Source organism: Lactuca serriola, chromosome 8 (genome assembly GCF_051521515.1).
Source record: "Lactuca serriola cultivar US96UC23 chromosome 8, Lser_US96UC23_V15, whole genome shotgun sequence".
Taxonomy (NCBI): domain Eukaryota; kingdom Viridiplantae; phylum Streptophyta; class Magnoliopsida; order Asterales; family Asteraceae; genus Lactuca; species Lactuca serriola.
In genome coordinates, this window is record NC_136415.1 from 65,654,621 (window position 1) to 65,661,211 (window position 6,591).

A 6,591-nucleotide genomic window follows, 5' to 3' on the forward strand; every position below is an offset into this window, starting at 1 on the left:
GGCCTTCTTGGTTTAGGCCCATAAGGGGTTATGGGCCCATTTAGGATGATGTGCTACTATTCGGCTCTTTGGTGTTAATGGACAAGGCCTTGGTGTTAGGCCAAGTAAGAAAAGGGTAAAAATGTATTTTGCCCTAGATATTGGTCAAGTAGCTTAGATTCATGATGTGGGTCGAGATCCAATTTATAGTTGGGTATTATTTTTGGTGATGTTAGCGCGGGCATTTTCCCGGACTAGCAGAACGAGATTCATTTGAGCGTTTTATCAGCTAGAGTTGAGTTTCCTCACTCTTTTTAGCGGGTCAAAGGCACCAATGCCGACCCATGGTTTCATATGTTTAGAATGCTAGATGTCTGCATGACTCTTACATATGCTTATATGTTTATATGTTTATCGGGCAGGGCCGATGACTAACAAATATGTATACCGAGCAGGGCCCAATGCCTAGCGGGGCCCGATGACAGTTGGGGCTCATTATATGTTTATTATGCATGATATGTGGTATCTTGGGGAACTCACTAAGCTTTATGCTTACAGTTTTCAGTTTATATTTTCAGGTACTTCTGGTTCGAACGGGAAGAGCCTGGGATGATTGCAGTGCACATACCACCTTGTTCCGTATTTTATGTTACTCTCACATTTTGTGATGTTGTTGATTAATAAATATTTTTTGTTTTGTGAAATATTTTATATAATTTCTTATATTTTTTTTCTTTTGTTTTTAAGCATATACAATATTTTTAAAGTAAAAAGTATCTAGCAATAAAATTAAATAAATTAAATATATAACAAGAAGTATGGAGAGTCATTTAAAAAAATAATAACTAAGTATTTCTTAGCAAATAAAAAAACAAAAAAAAAATCTATATAATGTAAATGTTTTAAAATTCTTAAAACTTTTTAATATTTTTTAATTAGAAGTTTATAAACTTTTAATTTTTTTTAATACAATATTTTAAACTAATATTTAACGAAAGTATATTAAAATGATATAAAAAAATATTAAATTGTCATACAAAATCTATACGTAACTTGTATTAAAGTTATATGAAAATATAAAAAAAAGTTAAAAAAAATTATAAGCAAAGTTTAAAACAATGTATTAGAAAAAAGTATAGATAAAGAATATCATAAAAATGTTGTAAAAATTATAAAAAGTCTTAAGAAATTTGCAAAAAAAATGTTTATATTTAGACAACTTTCTTTTTTTTTGTATACATTTAGACAACTTTCTTTTTTTGTATGCATTTCACACATATTACCATTTGTCACCTCGTATAGCAGGTGAGAATGGTAATATGTGAACACATTTAACAAGTTAAATGGTCAAATGTATATAAACCACAACATTTTCATGCGTAACTGAAAAAAGCCTTATTTTTTGTTGGTCGTGACCACAAATTTTAAGCAGAGTTATTACTCTAGCTCAATTAACAGGTTTCATAGTTAATTCTGTTATTTTTTTTATCAAAATCAGTCAAAAAAATAAGGTTTACAGTTCAAATTTGGTCCCCTGTAGTTTGCAAAAATTTACGTTACATGTCAAAAACTCGGTTTTATGTTTATTTAACTTCTTTATTTTTTATTTTTTAGTGAAAACAAAACTTGGTTTTATATTTATTTATATTCTTTTATTTTTTGTAATTTTTTATAATTTTTTTTTGTTTTTTTTTGTTTTTTGTTTTATTTCAGTTTTTCTTTTTTTAGTTATTTTCTATTTTAATAATATAAATATCACATATTGAATCCAAAAAAAAATAGAAAAACCATAGATTACCCAAATTAAAAAAATAGAAAACCAAAAAAAACACAAAAAAAAATAATATACTCTAAAATATTCATACATTGAACACTTTTTGAAAAATATCAAATGAAATTATAAAATTGACGAAAAACAAAGCGTAACAAAAATATGAAAAAAAAAATAAAAATAGACAAAATAGACAAAAAATAATGCATACACATTACACTTTTTGAAAAATATCAAAAGAAGTTATTAAATTGACGAAAAAAAAACAAATATGAAAAAGATACGAAGAATATGGAAAACTATCAAAAAAATATAAAACCAAATTTAGTTTTGACTAAAACTTACAAAAATAAATGAAAATAAAGAAGTTAAAAAACATAAAATTGAGTTTTGGACATGTAGTTTAATTTTTTACAAACTATAGAGATAAATTTGGATTTTAAACAAAATTTTATGACTTAATTTTCAAAAACGATAACAGACTTAATATTGAAACTCGTTAATTGGGCTCTGCGTAAAATTTGTAGCCAGAGCCAACAACAAAAAAATAATAGAGTTTTTTCTAATTATGTGTGAAAATGTTGTGGCTATTATGGTACTTGTCCATATATATATATATATATATATATATATATATATATATATATATATATATATATATATATATATATATATATATATATATATATATATATATATATAATGGAAAGATCAATTGGAAATGCATAAACATAAAAAATATTTTGAGATATCTATTTTTTTTATTGACTTTATACATAAGAAAATCGCATACATAGCTATATTTTCGTTGATTTTTTTAAAGATATTTCTAAAAAAAGGTTTTTAAAATAATTTCAAATTTCTTTTCAACAAAATTATATATATATATATATATATATATATATATATATATATATATATATATATATATATATATATATATATATATATATATAATACACACACAATTTTAATGTATATAAAGTTCAAAAAAAATTAAATATCTCAAAGTATTTTTGATGTATTACTAATGATTTTGTAGGTTTTAGGGTTTCCAAACGTGTACGAATTTTCTATTGATCTTTCCCTCTATATATATATATATATATATATATATATATATATATATATATATATATATATATATATATATATATATATATATATATATATCAAATAAGAAGAAAATATATGATACGAATGCAAAAAAATTATATGCATATTTTTCTAGAGAACAAAAAGTGAATCATAGAAGAATAAAAAATAAGATGATTCTGATGAAAAAAATGTTAAGGTTTAATTTTTTTCTAAAAAATATGATAAATATATAAAAAATAATACTTTTTGTCACTCTTTAAATAAAAATTCATATCAACATATAAAAAAATTATTATTTTTTTTGCAGAATTTATGTTTGGATCTTCATGTGAATTTTTAACTGTATTGAATTTTTATTAAAACATACAAATGTAAATGCTTATTGTATCATATTTTTCAAATAACTGTTGATGGTTTACAAAATAATTTATGATTCTCAATAAATTTTATTTTATATGATCAAATGTTGAAATCTACAAAATTCATATGACCGTCATGTACAAAATTATTATAATGTATTACACATTGAATATAAATTAGGGGAATGGATAACGGATAAACATGTGTTTTTCAACAAAACATGATTCCTTAAACTATGCTAATCATTATCTTAATATACACAAAAACATATTTTTTTTCATTTTTTTATTTTTATAAAGCCATTTTTATCGAAAAATCATTTTAAATATATCAAAATTCATAATTTTTTATTTTCTATAAATAGACATCCATATTGATATACTTTTACGATAAAATAAAAAATTTATTTTATTTTACGGTTTCAGCTCTCGTTATTCATAAGTGAATAAAAAATTGTATCAGATTTTTACTACAATATATTTGTTATTCATTTATGAATAAAACGTATTCGTAACTTTTTTTATAGTTTAAATATCGTTCATATATGAATATGACACTCAATAAAGTTTTCTTACTTAAAATATATTTTTTACATCATCTTTCATCATATATTATATTTATAAATGAATAAAACGTGTATTAGTTGTCGTCATATTTTTTATTCATATGTGAATAAAACATTTATTAGATTTTTGTTACAGTTAATTTGTTATTCATATGAATAAGTAGTATAAATGATACCTAAACTGTAAAAAAAATTAATTATATATTTTTATTAATAAGTGAATAACGAATGTACTGTAGCAAAAATCTGATGCATTTTTATTCACTTATAAATAACGATAACTGAAAATATAAAAAAAAAAATAATAATAATAAATTTTCTATTTTATCTTAAAAGTATATGAACATGGATGTCTATTTGTAGAGAATAAAAAATCATGAATTTTGGTATATTTAAAATCATTTTTTGATATAAATAGCTTCTTAAAAATTAAAAAAAACAAAAAAAATGGTTTTGTATATATTAAGGTAATGATTACCATAGTTTAAGGAAACATGTTTTGTTGGAAACAAATGTGTATTCCTTATCCATTTCCGCTGGTACAACAAAGGCTTTTGCGGAAAAAATAAATGAGTGGTTGAGAACGATTCCCCCATTCTCAATCTTTTTTATTTTCTCAATTGAACTTACCTCTGAATATAAATATTTATTATATATATATATATATATATATATATATATATATATATATATATATATATATATATATATATATATATATATATATATATATATATATATATATATATATGTGAATGCTCGCAAAAATAGATATATCAAATATACATCTAAATTAGAAGAAAAAAAGACATTCATATGTCAATCTAACTAAATTAAGTGTGAATCTACGTTAATTCACTTAATATTTAGACGATTTTAACCTTTTAATCATACACAGATAAATTTATTTATAATCATAGATGAATTTATTCACATTCACGTCTAAATGACCAATAGTTGCTGAAAAAATCAAATAAAATAACTATTCACATGTGAATTTTTTATTTAAATTCGATATAGATCAGATTCACATGAAAATAAGAGCAAAAATTTAAAACAAAAATTACACATATACAAATCTGAATTTAAAGAGTATAAAAAAGGGAATTTTGATATATTTATTATCTTTTTTGCTAAAATTTAAACCTTAACGTTTCAAAAGAAACACAAAGAAAATGAATTAAGTTTTTTTTCCTTTTTTTTTTTTTGTATAAAGCGTTCGCTTTGTATCTATTAATATAGATCTATAATGAAAAATGACGAAAAATTTTGAAATTTAGTATATTCGGTGTTTTTTCGATAAAAACTTGGCCTAAAAAAATAAATGAAAAAAAATTGAATTTTTTTGTATAATTCAGTACATATGTCCAATGTACAAATCTACAACCTTTTCTTTGTTCATTGATTCCTTATTAATAATGGTTTTGTATTAAACCTATATATATATATATATATATATATATATATATATATATATATATATATAGAGAGAGAGAGAGAGAGAGAGAGAGAGAGAGTTAAGTTCATATTTAAACTCTAACTATTGTGTGAACGTATGAGTGACTCTAGACCAATGGCATTTTATATATAGTTATTTTAATAATAAACAAATTAATCATCTATTTATAAATATTCCCCTTAGATCATGGATCGGTCACTATTGTATATCTGTTATCATCTTCTAAAACCTATCATTATCTTAATTCGTTGGTTCATCAACACCATCACTAGAAAATCCCACAACATTTTTGCTCCACCAGCCCGGGCACTGGGCAACTCAAACGTCCTCTTCTTTCCCCCCAGCAAAAATCATCCGAACCTTTCCATTCCCTACTCCGGCTGTCGCTGCTTCTTCTTCCTAGCACATCGACTTTCATGGACAAAATTTTCCATTTCTCCGTCGTTGATCAAGACAATAGCTACGTTAAAGAATATGCCTCCCCAAAGTACCACCATAGTTAATTTCTCAATATGTGGTCTGCTCCCAGATTGTATCAATTTTGAAACCAAAATCATTTGAAATCATGATCCCCCTCTTACTTTGAAATTATTTAAAATCATTTTGAAACCAAAATCATTTCTCAAGACAATAGGTATGTTTAAGAAACCAAAATCATTTGAAATCATGGACTTCATGGATCCCCTTATTCCTTCCCGAGTATCGGAACATGTGTTCTGCTCCCAAATTGTATCAACTTTTTTGGGCGGGTTCTATGGGTAATAAATTAATCGAATAAGGAACCCAAGAGGTAAACATTGTTCCCCTCTAACCCTCTACACACAAAACTCTTGTTTTCTCTCTTCCCATTTGATTACTTTTATTGTTATTAGTGAAAACAAAAATTAGATTTTTCTAAACAGTTAACGTAGGTTTTAATTGATCATCAATAGAGAATAAGGTGGTAGGAAGACACAAGTATCAAACGAGAAGTTTAACATACCATTTAGTGTTATACACTTTGAAGATGAAGATTTTTATCTTGGTTCAACAAACAATAAAAATCCATCATTGAAACAAGGTGTCACCTTTTTAATAATTAAGCTCTTGATTTTGTGATATCTTAGTTTCTGCTTCTGCTTCTGCTTTTGATTCTTGATTTTTATTGCATATTTTAGTTATTTATAATATTGGGTTTTATATGCTTTTCATTCTTAACTTTGGATGCTAGTTTTGATATTGGAGATGAACTTTCTATTAAATTTTTTAGTTAACATATCACTGAAGGTATGCACTAACTTGCCATTTGACCACAAATTAGGTGTATAGTTATTGGGTTGTCCTTCTGGAGTTCCTTACTAGTAGAGTCCAGGTTGATAT